We start from the raw sequence: 13628 nt of genomic DNA on the forward strand, positions 1-13628 counted from the left end.
CCGGGTAAATTTCGTGAATGCAATGGAAAATAATGACTTTTTCCGTTTTTGGCCCTGCTGCTTAAAATTTATTCCAAAACTTCCTCGTTATTAATTTGTTTTTTAAGGGGAAATGCTTCTTCCTTTAGAGGTAATATTTTTACAACATGACACACGCACGAAACAGTGTAAAATCTGCAGCGCTGGAGGTTTTGTCGCCTTTTGCAGAAGAAGGCTTCTCTTGACACCGAGGAAAATGAATTTGGACTTCGCCCAGTCTTGTGTAAAGAAGGGGGGAAATCTTACGGAAAAGCTGCGGGAAAGATATACACCACGTATAGGAAGAGATCGAGTTGATTTCTGCTGGGAAAGTAAAGAATCGAAGAAAGTTAAGTGGAGTTAAGAAAAAATGCCAATTGAGAAAGGACAAATTATGAAAAAGAAAGAAACGTTTACTTGGAAGCAAATTCAATTGTTTTTATTATATTTTATTGTATGTATGTATGTATGTATGTATGTATTTATATTATCTAAAAAAAGTCTGCAAGCGATTTACATTTAGAAGCACAATCATAAATACATCATACAAGAAAAGAAAACAAGGAAAGTCATATAAAACATTAACATTTCTATAAGTAAATTTAATGTGTTTTATGGGACTTGCTTTCAAGTAAGATTGCATCCAGAGAAACTGCCAAGGGGGCAGTCTCATGCCTTCTGATTCCCAGCGCAAGCCGTGGGGCTTACTCCCGAGTAAACGTGGCCAAGATGGTGGTGCATGTTCTATTTATTTCAAGGGGGGGAGGGGAAATATAAGCACCTGCTTAAACCTCTCTCGCCGAGATCAGTGGCACATTAAGCTTAGTGGAGAAATGGCTTTGCAAAATCTGTATGTTTAATTTACAGGCGCGTTGATGGTGGTTGCTCGACATTAAAAAAAATTAATCATAGTAAAAACGGCGATATGTAGGTCATAAAATACGCTCATTGAAATCAATGGAGTTGTGTAACTTTAGTCCATTGGTTTCAAAAGGTCTACTCGGGGCATTACTGATACCACCGTATGGCAATTATAAAATAGTATCCAGTCTGATGAATTTCCCAACTTTCCCAAGAAAGAAAGAGTTCAGGCTTTGTGATCCTTTCCAGGTTTACTTGGGAGTAAGTCCAACTGAAGTTAGTGGGCGGTTATCACTGAGAAAACGTGTATAGGATCTTTCTGAGACTTCAGCGCAGTCCTGTCCTTTGAAAATTAAACCCCACTGAATTCCAGGATAGGTGGGTGTAGAATTGCAGCTTTCGCTTTCTAAGAAAACGGCACAGGATTTGAGGGAGTGTTAGGGTTTAATCCGCTGCACACTTTCTTGGGAGGAAAGGGGGCAGGATCCTACTGCGGTACTTCCTACGGAGTAAGCACCATTGAACACAATGGGTTTTACTTTGAAATAAACTGTGCAGAGTCTCGTTGAGCTTAGCGGGGTTTACTTCTTGGCAAAGAGACACAGGATCAGTTGGGATGCCTTTGTTTGATCTTTCCAAAATCAAATATTTAGCATCAGGCTGTAAAAATGTTTATCTGCCCTAATGCATTTGAAAAAACAGACAAACAGATCATCTGGAGCCGCTGCGGGATTTGCTACTTCGTATAATTCACGTTTATCATGTGAATTAGTGAGTTTGGGGTATATCCAAATAAAAGAGAGACTCTTCATTTCTTGAAAGTAAATCTCTGCTGATGTCAATCATTTCAAGTGCTCGGCATCAATAACTATGGCTCTCCACTAATGCAATCCTAAACATATTTACTCAGAAGTAAGTGATGATTGAATTCAGTGGAAACTTAACTAAGTGTGATGGCAGCCCACATTTTATTTGTTATTTACATTTATTAATATTATTTTTATATCTTGTATTTTTTTTATTTTTTATTTTTTATAAAGATTTTTTATTGCGTTTCTTTTCATAGATTAACAAATTTGTTTACATGGCAACATACAAGAAACATTTTTTATATATATATATAAGGAAAAATAAAAACAAGAAAAAATGTTATGAAACTTTCCTTAACATTTTTCAGCAATTCACTTTTGGACCTCCTCACATCCTCTCAGCATTGCATTCATTGTTCTAGCCAGTTCAGCAATTTGTTATCTTGTTTCCCATCTTATTATACCTTTAAATGTATTATGTTACCAATTTCAAAAAATTGTAATTTAGTTTTGACATACTTAATAAACATAATAATTTGTTTCAAATATTTCTCGTTTTTTCTATCAATACTTACTTTATCGTTTCTTGAAATAAATTGCGGAAACATAACATTTCTTAATCGTGCACTATCTTAACATTCAAACAACTTATAATGTTTTTGCAAATAGTCCTTAAATTTTTTCCAGTCCTCCTCCATAGTTTCTTCGCTCAGATCTCGGATTCTGCCAGTCATTTCTGCCAACTCCATGTAGTCCATCAACTGCGTCTGCCAGTCCTCCAGTGTGGGTAAATCTGGTGTTTTCCAGAACTTAGCGATGAGAATCCTAGCTGCTGTGGTTGCATACATAAACAAGGTTCTGTCCTTCTTTGGCACCTTCCGGTCCACCATGCCCAAGAGAAAGGCCTCTGGTTTCTTAGAGAAGGTATATCTAAATACCTTTTTCAGCTCATTATGTATGATTTCCCAGAAGGCCTTTACTTTCGGGCAGGTCCACCAGAGGTGAAAGAATGTCCCTTCTGCCTCCTTGCATTTCCAACACTTATTATCAGAAAGATGATATATTTTAGCCAACTTGACTGGAGTCATGTACCACCGGTATACCATTTTCATAATGTTCTCTTTCAAGGCACTACATGCCGTGAATTTCATACCGGTGTTCCATAACCTTTCCCAGTCTTCAGACATAATGTTGTGTCCCACATCCTGTGCCCATTTTATCATAGCAGATTTAACTGTCTCATCCTGTGTGTTCCATTTAAGCAGCAAGTCATACATCCTCGAAAGTACCTTAGTCTTTGGTTCTAGCAGCTCCGTCTCCAGTTTCGATTTCTCCAACTGGAAACCCACTTTTCTGTCCATTTTAAATACCTCTTGAATTTGAGCATAATGTAGCCAATCTCGCACCTTACCTTTTAATTTGTCCTGGCTTTGGAGCTTCCAGTTATCTCCAACTCTTTCAATCAGTTCCCAATACTTTGGCCAGTAGGCCTCCATATTGGGCTTTTTTTTAGAAATCTTGGCTTCCACAGGTGATAGCCACCTCGGGGTCTTGCTTTCTAATAAATCCTTGTACTTCATCCAGACGGCAAAAATTGATTTTCTGACAATATGATTTTTAAACAATTTATGAACCTTCGCCTTGTCATACCACAAGTATGCATGCCAACCATACACATTATCAAACCCTTCCAGATCCAGGACATCGGTGTTTTCCAACAGGAACCAATCCTTCAACCAGCAGAAGGCTGCAGCTTCATAGTACAACCTTAGGTCCGGCAGGGCAAACCCCCCTCTTTCTTTTGAGTCGGTTAGTATTTTAAATTTTATTCGGGGCTTTTTGCCCTGCCAGACAAACTTAGAAATATCCTTCTGCCATTTTCCAAAACATTCCATTCTGTCCACGACCTGAAGGGTCTGAAATAAAAATAGCATTTTAGGCAAAACACACATCTTTATAGCTGCGATTCGGCCTGACAAGGTAAGTTTCAATCTTGACCAAATATCCAAGTCTTTTTTAATTTCCAACCAACATTTTTCATAGTTATCTTTAAAAAGGTTTAAATTTTTGGTGGACAAGTATACCCCCAGGTATTTCACTTTTTTAACCACACTTAGCTCTGTCTCTTTCTGATACTCCTCTATCTCTGTAGGTGTCAGATTTTTGACCAAAACCTTAGTTTTTTGTTTGTTTAACTTAAATCCCGCCACCCGACCAAACTCCAAAATAAGTTCCAAAACTCTTTTTGTACTAGATACTGGCTCCTGTACTGTCAAGACTAGGTCATCTGCAAAGGCTTTCAGTTTGTATTGTTTCGCTCCGACCTCTATACCTTGCACCAGCTGGTCCTCCCTAATCATATTCAGCAATACCTCCAGAACAGAAATAAATAGCAGAGGGGATAAGGGGCACCCCTGTCGTGTCCCTTTTTCAATTCGAAGTTCCTCCGATACCACATTGTTCACTATCAGTTTAGCTTTTTGTTCTAAATAGATTGCTTCTAATCCATTTTCAAACCCCCGTCCCACTCCCATCCCTTTCAAGTTCTTCTTCATAAACATCCAAGAAATGTTGTCAAATGCTTTCTCCGCATCAATAAAGATTAAAGCAGCCCTTGTATTTCTAATTCGCAACAGCTCCAAAATATCAATAATGTTCCTGGTATTGTCCGACATGTGTCTACCAGGGAGAAAGCCTGCTTGGTCCTTGTGAATTACTTCATTTAATACATTTTTAAGTCTACTTGCTAAAATGTCTGCAAAAATTTTGTAATCCACATTCAGGAGTGAGATGGGACGGTAGTTCTTAAGCTGAGTCTTTTCCCTTTCTGACTTGGGAATCAATGTGATAAATGCTTCTTTCCACGTTTCCGGTGCCTTCCTCCCCTCCATGATCTGGTTACAAACCTCCAACAACGGTTGTATCAAGAAATCCTTCAAAGTTTTGTAATATTTGGAGGTGAGTCCATCCGGGCCTGGAGATTTGCCCAGCTGCATGTTTTGGATGGCACCTTCAATTTCCTGTTGAGTTATTTTGCTGTTAAGAATTGATCTTTTATCTTGACTTATTTTAGGTAGTCCATTTGTTTCCAAAAATTGGTCCATTTCCGATTCTTTCTGAGGCCCCTGTGCGTAAAGCTCTTTGAAATATCTGTGGAAGCACTTTCTTATTTCTTCTGGTTTCTGAACTATTTTTCCTTGAATCTCCAGGTTTGTAACCGTATTTAACTTTTGTCTTTTTTTCAGCTGCCAAGCCAGCAACTTTCCACATTTATTTGCTGATTCAAACGATCTCTGCTTCATTTGTTTGATTTTCCATTCAATCTCTTGATTGATCAGTTTCGAATATTGTGCTTGATGAAATTTGATCTCTCTTAGCACCTCTTTAGATTTCGGTTTGATTCTCAATTTTTTCTCTCCTTCACTTATTTTCTCTAAAATTTTTTCTTTTTTTCCATTCCAATATTTTCTTTTTATCGAATTCTGTTGAATCAGAAACCCTCTCATTACAGCTTTACTTGCATCCCAGATTGTTCTTTTCTCCACCGTAGTGTTCAAATTTATTTCAAAGTAGTCCTTTAGTGTTTTTTGGGCCTTCTTCACAATCTCTTGGTCTCTTAACAAGGTGTCATTCATTCTCCATCTGAAGGATCCAGTTGGGAAAAGTCTCAGTTCCATTTTTATGGCATTGTGGTCGGAGCAGGTTTTTGGGCAGATTTCCACTTTTCTCGTTTTCGGAGCCAGCCCTCTAGATATCCAAATTTGGTCGATTCGTGTCCATGACAAGTGGGCCTCAGAAAAGAAAGTTCCTTCTTTACCCAAGGGGTTCCTTGTCCTCCAAATGTCAATCAAGTCCATATTGTCTGTCATTTCAAAGAAAGTTTTAGGGAGTCTGCCGTCTGTTGTTAAGTTTTGATTTTGGGATTTGTCCATATTTGTAGACACCACCCCATTCATATCTCCCATCACAATAATATTAGCATAGTCCAAATAGTCCATCATTGTCTCATGCAGCTTCTTGTAGAATTCTGATTTTCCATCATTTGGCGCATAGATTCCTAATATCAAAATCTTTTCCCCTTGTGTTTGGATTTCAATTGCGAGGATTCTTCCATGATCATCTTTAAATAAAAATTTTGGCGACAGGTTCTCCTTTGCATAAATTACAACACCTCTTTTTTTAACTTTGTCTGATGAGATAAATTCTTGGCCAAGTCTTTTATTGATTAATACTTTCCTGTGGAGCCTAGTCACATGTGTTTCTTGCAAACATATTACATCCAATTGTTCTTTTTTTAGGATATGAAATATCCTTCTCCTTTTTTCCGGAGAATTCCCGCCATTTATGTTCCAACTAAGTAGCTGCAGAGACATCCTGTTCTATTTAAGATGTTCTTAAGATGGGGTGTCTTCCTTTTGTTCAGATCCCGAAGGTATAGGCGTTGGCCCACTTCCGGGCGGTGCTGGTGCTGGTAAAACTGGAAGCCAATCCGCTCCTTTTTGGAGATCTTCTCCGTGGTCGTGAAGGAACCTTTGGTTATCTTCAGGTGTTCTTATTTTAACCTTCCTTTCTTTGTAGGTGAAGGATAATCCCTGTGGAAACTCCCACCTATAGGGGATTGCGTTGTGTCTCAGCAATTTTGCTAATTCTGTATAGGTGGCTCTAAGGTCCAGCAGCTGCCTCGGGATATCTCTATAAATTTCCACTCTTTTGTCTTGTATTTCAATTGCTTTTTTGAAGTGAAGGCCTAGGATCTTGTCTCTCTCTTCCTTTGTTCTTAAAATTATCAAGCAGTCTCTGGATCTGTCTTTCCTTACCAGTCTTCCCAATCTATATGCCGAGACAATCCTAAAATCCGTGTCTTCCTTTAAACCCCAGAACTTCGAGAATTCCTGTGTTAAGTATCCAATCAAGTCTCCTTGCTCGAGTTCTGGAATACCTCTCAATTTGATGTTGCTCTCACGATTTTTCAGTTCCACCATTGACAGATAGACTTGTTGTTCACCCACCTGTTTGTGCAGGGGCCTAACTTCTCCTTTTATTTCTTCAACCTCTTTTTGTAGGACTCCCACTTTCTGGATTGCTTCTCCAGCTAATTCTCGATTTTCCGCTGTTGCTCCTTGCAATTTCTCTATGGCTTGCGTGTGCTGGGAAACTTGGTCAGTCAGTTTTTGGATCGAGGAAGTTGCTTTATCTATCTTCACAGACTGATCGTCCACCTTCTGATTTAAACTTGATAGTTGCTCCAATATTTGTTTTAATAGTGTGTCTGACCCACCTGCTGCCATATCTTCCTCAGTGGACTTCTCAGTTATTTCCCCTTGTTCTCTATGAGACACCAGTACAGCTGGAACCGACGAACGGCGTCCTTGGGTCAATGTTGTTTGTACAAATTGTGCTGGTCTTCTTTCCTTTTCCTTTTCTTTTTCCTTAGCCTCTTTAGTTTCCTTTGCTTTAGACGCTCTTGTTCTCCCTGCACCACTCATTACACATCTGTCAATGTTCAAGGTCAAATTGTCTATTGTTCCATGGGAAAGACAAATTCAGGAGTAAACAGCCAGTGAGATGGAATTCAAAACAAAAGTCAGTTCCCAGGATTTTGTAATCCGAAAGCCCTGTAGGGGGAGTGCCACCCGATTTCAAAGACAAGGAAGGAAGTAATCCGCCATTAAAGTTCCAAATTGTTTCAAAACAGTAAATTCGTTAATCCAAAAGTCCCTTCATAAATTCAAGATCTCCCAAAGCACCTTTTATAAATCGACAAAGTTTCACGAAAGGTGCTTGTAACAGTATCCCAATCAGTCTTTTCTGCTCAAATGTAACGATTACTTTCTAGCACAGTTTGCAACTGTTTCCGCAGTTTGGCACAGTCTCTCTCTCTGGCAGCCCGACAATCTGGCTCTTTAAAAATACAGCCCAAAGAAGAAAAAAGATAGGAGGAAAGTCACCATCTGCTGCTTCTTTAAGTCAATGTCCGTTTCCACCTTCAGCTCAATAAAATAAGCAAATTTTATGGCACGAAAAAGTTTAAGCTTCCCAAAGTCCCGTTTCAAATGCTTCCGTTTCTAAAAGCTTTGCTTTGATCTTGTCAGCAATGTCGGAAGACGGACTTCCCTTTTCTCGTCTCCCGCTTTCAGCCAAATTAACCGAATTTCTTTGCCAAATTTTAAACCCCTTTACTCACGGGTATGTTGCTTGCAGTTTAGCGTTGATTTTAGGAAGAAGGATCAGCGCTCATCTGTAACAGCCGCGCGGCTTCGCTTCCGCGGAAAGAGCGATGAACTCACAGCACCGCTACCCCTCCTTCACTCCGGGTCTCCTTACGGGGTCCCTTCTGTGCTTTCGGAGCAGCTTCTGGTGCCCGCCGAGTCCCACGGCCACGGGCTCACTCTACCCGTGGTTTATCTTGATGGGTCTTCGCTATGCCGCAGCGAACGACCCTTTTCCGCGGAGCCCCTCTTCAGAGCCCGAAGAGGACCGCCATTACAGTTTCGCGCCGCCCCCGGAAGTCTTATTTTTATATCTTGTAAAGGATACTTTGTAAAGGGTTAGGGTTTACAAAGTATCTGAAGACGCAACAAAGCGAACTGGACTCCCTGGCAGGTTTTGAATAAACATTCACCAACTTTTTATTGATAATAATCAGCTAAATAGTTTGAGGATCCATACAACTTTGTAACATGCAGAAAACAGCATTCTTAGATAAACCAAAGACTGGAACTGAGGGAAGTCGGGGTGGGGTGGGTGGGTTTTGTGTGGGAGGGGGGAGGGAGGAAAAATGTGTGTGTGGGGGGGAACAAGGATGATATGTTTTTGGATAATATGTCTTGTTATAATTTTGAATAATAATAAAAAATATTATTTTTATATCCCACCTTCCCTGCAAGGAGTTCCGCTGGCACATTTGACTCCTCACAACAACCTTGTGAGGTAGGGACTGTTCCAAGGTTAATCGGGGGCTTCATGGCGGAGTGGGGATTTGAAGCCTCGTCTCCCAGGGCTCTAGCCACTAGACCTCATGCTGACTCTCATTTTCAAGAAGAATATCCAAGCAGAACGCCACGGACATAGTTGCTCTCTCCCTCTTCCCCCCGCCCAAATACTCATTCTTTTATTTGTTTGTTTGTTGACACTATGCGCAGACCACCTTTCAACAGAGGTTCTCTAATTTGTTCCCAAGACAAATATGCTAAAATCCTGAGTAAATCCTAAGCAAATTTACCCTTGATTTCAGGGGAGAATTCCTTGCAGCCGGTATGACGGGTCTGCAAGCACGTCTACTCAGAGCGAAGCCCTATTCAGTTCAATGGGACTGAAGATGCTTTCATTTTAAACCTCAGCTTACTTAATGCATAAATTGTGCAATTAGTGGGGCATTTTTTTAAAAAAAGCCAGATCAATCGCCACTCTGTCGAGCTCTCAACATCTTGCTCCAAACTCTTTCGTTCTTTTGCAGCTTTCCTCCCAGTTAAATGACCCAGCCACGTTCACACAAGAAACCGAATTAAATCCGAAGCGCACAACAACAGAGTAGCAGCAATGCAGTACTATAAACGACACTAGGTGTTTCCCCTTCTCCTCCTCGCCATGTCCTCCTTAAATCTTCTCTCGGGGTTCTCCCAAAGGACAGTTTTGGGGGAGGGAGGAGGCGCACCCACGGAGGAGGGAAAGGAGAGCGGGCAAAGTTCCCTGGCACGCGCAAAAATCCTTGCTCTGACGGAAGGAGGCAGCTGGATGCGGCTGCCACCTTATTATTATTTTCTTTTCAAACACATTTGTATTTTTATGCATAAATCTTATTCTCGTGCCTACATTACGCCCACACATCTCTGTTTGGTTACAATCTGCATTCGGTAGCGTGCCTTCGAATTTTCATTTTTGTTTTCCTATGGAGAACATTTTGGCCACCTCATGAGAAGAGAAGACTCCCTGGAAAAGACCCTGATGCTGGGAAAGATGGAGGACACAAGGAGAAGGGGACGACAGAGGGCGAGATGGTGGGACAGTGCTCTCGAAGCTACCAGCATGAGTTTGACCAAACTGCGGGAGGCAGTGGAAGACAGGAGTGCCTGGCGTCCTCTGGTCCATGGAGTCATGAAGAGTCGGACATAACTAAACGACTAAACAACAACAACAAATGGAGAATCTCAAAGCAATTTCACAACACGACAAACAGGCAGATGCAAAATTACTGCATCTATAGGAACAGTTTTAAAACACTGGCATATTAACACACACACACACACACACACACACACAATTTAAGCTCTGGCCAGCTGAGTATCAAAACAGGAAAGAGAATTCTGCGCTCGGGATTGGCTACAGCTCCCGAAACCACTTTTCTTTCAAGAGTGACCCGGATAAAGTCAATGGGGCCACTTCAGAGCGCCTGATCTGAGACTCTGACGCACCCCTTGCTTCCTCTGCCTTGATTTTGATCTCAGGAGCCCAACTGGGTCGCCCAGTGAAGTGGGAAGCTGGCAGATTCGGGGAAGGTGATATAAAACACCACTTCATCCAAGAGAGTTAAACTATGATGGTCACTGCGGGAGATGGAGTGATGGTCACCAGATTGGACCAAATAAATTCAATTCAATTCAATTGCAAATCTCTCGGTGATCTTTGGATGAAGGGCGTATAGAAACGCCATGCAATAAAATAAAATAAAATAGAGAAATTCATGGAGGAGAGGATTATCAGTGGTTATGCCTTGCTTTACTGTCTGAATGCTAGAAATCACCAGCAGGAAGATTTGCTCTTCCGCTCACGTAGCCAGGATTTATGGGTGGGGTTTTTTTTGGGGGGGGGAACCTCGTTTACTTAAATATTTTTATTCATTTATTTGATTTCTGGGAGGGGGAAGCTGCCCCTCTACTCCCCCCCAGCCACACCCCCGTCCAGGTCCTGTACAGTGGTACCTCGGGTTAAGAACTTAATTGGTTCCGGAGGTCCGTTCTTATCCTGAAACTGTTCTTAACCTGAAGCACCACTTTAGCTAATGGGGCCTCCTGCTGCCGCTGCGCCACCGCTGCACGATTTCTGTTCTCATCCTGAAGCAAAGTTCTTAACCCGAGGTACTATTTCTGGGTTAGCGGAGTCTGTAACCTGAAGCATATGTAACCCGAAGCGTCTGTAACCCGAGGTACCACTGTATTTGGGCTTCCCACTGAAGGCACGTGGTTGGCCACTGTGAGAAAAGGACTAAATGGACCCCGGGCCTGATCCGGTATTGGCCCCATTTTAATACAATTACTCCCATCCTGCAGATTTAAAGATGCGCCTGAGCCACCACTGACGCTACCGTATCGTGGCTTGGTCTGGTTTAATGGGACAATCTCCCCTCCACCCCCTGCATGGCTGTCAACGTTTCCCTTTTTTTAAAAGGGAAATTCCTTATTCCGAATAGGATTCCTCGCAAGGAAAGGGAAAAGTTGACAGCTATGACCCCCTGCCCTATTCGCTCCTCTCAGCTCCCTCTCCTGTAAAACGCAATGATTTGCCCCGTTCCCTTTCTGCGCGCTCCCCAATCGCTTCCCGCTCCGTCCTCTTCCGCCCCGTGTAAACGGCGCCTGCTCCGGTTTCCCCTCCTGCGCCGGAGCCAGGCCGCCCTCCCGGGGGGATATTAATGAGGTGTCTGCTGATAGGAAGCGCGCCGGGGTCGCCGGACTGTCTCTGCCGCTCGGGCGCAGACTCCCAGGCGCTGGCTGGGGGCAGAAGCCAGGCGGCCCCGATCCCCTCGCTTCTCTCCGGACTACGGGGAGAGGAGGCGGCGGAAGAGAAGAAGGGCTCCTGCCCAGCGGAGAAGAAGCGGACCCGCTCTTGGCACGGCTTCATTCCGGACATGTCTCACCATCGGATAAGTGTGTCTCAGAGCATGTGCAGAGCGCATTCCCTCTAAGCAGGATGCCGCAGGAGAAATGAAGGCGAGGCTTCTGTGGCAACAGAACCTAAGCATGCTCTTAGGATATCTCTCTTATATCTCTCTTATATCTCTCTTTGGCCATCACTTGTAGCGGAGTCAGATTGTCTTCTATAAACACAGTTTTGCCAATGAGTCCGTAAGTGACTGTGGAGGCCAATTCTGGATCCACACATCCTTCCACAGTGGGGACATTGGTTTCCGGGCGGGAGTTGATCTTGGTGAGGGTTTGCCAACCGTGCCTTCCTCTTAGCACATTTCTCCCTTCCCTCCTGAGTTTGAGTGTCTTCAAAGCACATGACACCTTTGGTAAAGGCAGTTCTCCAACTGGAGCGCTCGCAGACAAGTGTTTCCCAGTTGTAGGTGTTTATACTACATTTTTTTAGATTTTCCTTGAGACAGTCTTTAAACCTCTTTTGTTGACCACCAGCATTACGCTTTCCCCTTTTAAGTTCTGAGTAGAGTAGTTGCTTTGGAAGACGATCATCAGGCATCCGCACAACATGACCACTCCAACGAAGTTGATGTTGGAGAATCATTGCTTCAACACTGGTGATCTTTGCTTCTTCCAGTATACCAGTATTCGTTCACCTGTCTTTCCAAGTGAAGTGTAAAATTTTTCGGAGACCCCATTGATGGAAGCATATCCTGCCCTCTTATGAATGCGTGTGTGTGTATGCCTACGAACCTATAGCACAAAATCATAGAACTGTAGATTTGGAAGGTACCCCCCCCGGTTCATCTAGTCCAGCCCCCCGCAATCAGCGGCGTAGCGTGAGTTGTCAGCACCCGGGGCAACGCAAGTAATTTGCGCCCCCTAACCCGGGGCAAGGCATGTAATTTGCGCCCCCCCCCTAACCCCTAACCTGCGAGTTGCCGCTGGCGCTGCTGCCCAAATGACGACGCTTGCCCGGAGGAGGAGGGGGGCAGAGAGGCGAGGAAAATGCAACGGCCCAGCAGCTGCAGCAGCAGCGGCGGAGCCGGGGCTGTGAGGAGGGGCTGCCTGGCGCGTCCTCCGCGGCGAGCGCTGAGAGCCGCTGCCTGCCGGGCGCCTTCAGCCGGGCGCCGCGAGACATGCGGCTCTGCTACAGCCTGCGCCCGAGGCTCTTCAGCGACTCCGGAGGCAGCGAGCGCCCCCCCCAGATGTTGCGCCCGGTGTGGCTTGCACCCCTTGCACCCCCCACACTACGCCACTGCCCGCAATACAGGAATCTCAGCTAGCCTATACAAGAAGAGCCATAGTGGCCAACCAGAGGTCTATGGAAACCCCACAAGTACAAGAGCTCCCACTCTCCATGGGCGTAGCCAGGATTTATGTGGGGGGGGGCAAGGCACCCACCAGAAATCCTCCTCAGTCTAGCTAGCAGATTGCGAATGAAACGTCTCAACAACAGTTGTATTCATTCAACTTGTTGCTTGTTAGCCACCCTGACCCCGGCCTTGGCTGGGGAGGGTGGGGTATAAATAAAATTTATTATTATTATTATTAACAGTTCTTTCAAATTGCTTAGAGAAATCTGTCAAAATCTTTCTACAATTTCTACTTAAGTATTTTTATTGATTTACTTGATTGAATGGCTAAGTAGACACCTAGCAGGCACTATGAATTTGTCCACCAGTGCCGGATTTACGTATAAGCTAAACAAGCTATAACTAAGGGCCCCGCTCTCTTGGGGTCCCCCCAAAAATTAAAGGGAAAAAAGCTGGATGTACATTTCCAAAATATAAGACAAAAAAACAAATAAAATAAAACCTATGTGCAGCAAGAGTGTTTTGTGTTGTGTAGGCTCCTCTGATGTAAGTCATGGGCCTTAAGTCTAGCCTTTTCCTGAAAATATCACTGGTTCAGTGGTGAAGCTGCATGCTCTGCTACTCGGGGCACGCATCCCGGAGCGTGGCACGCTGCCCGTGGGGTGTGGAGTGCACATCCTGGGGCATGGTACGCCGCTTGCGAGAGTGTGCTGCGCCATCCACAAGGGCGTGGCATGCATTCTGGGGGCATGATGCGCCGCCTGTGGGGG

Source organism: Podarcis bocagei (assembly GCF_964188305.1).
Source record: "Podarcis bocagei genome assembly, chromosome: 3".
Classification (NCBI taxonomy): Eukaryota; Metazoa; Chordata; class Lepidosauria; order Squamata; family Lacertidae; genus Podarcis; species Podarcis bocagei.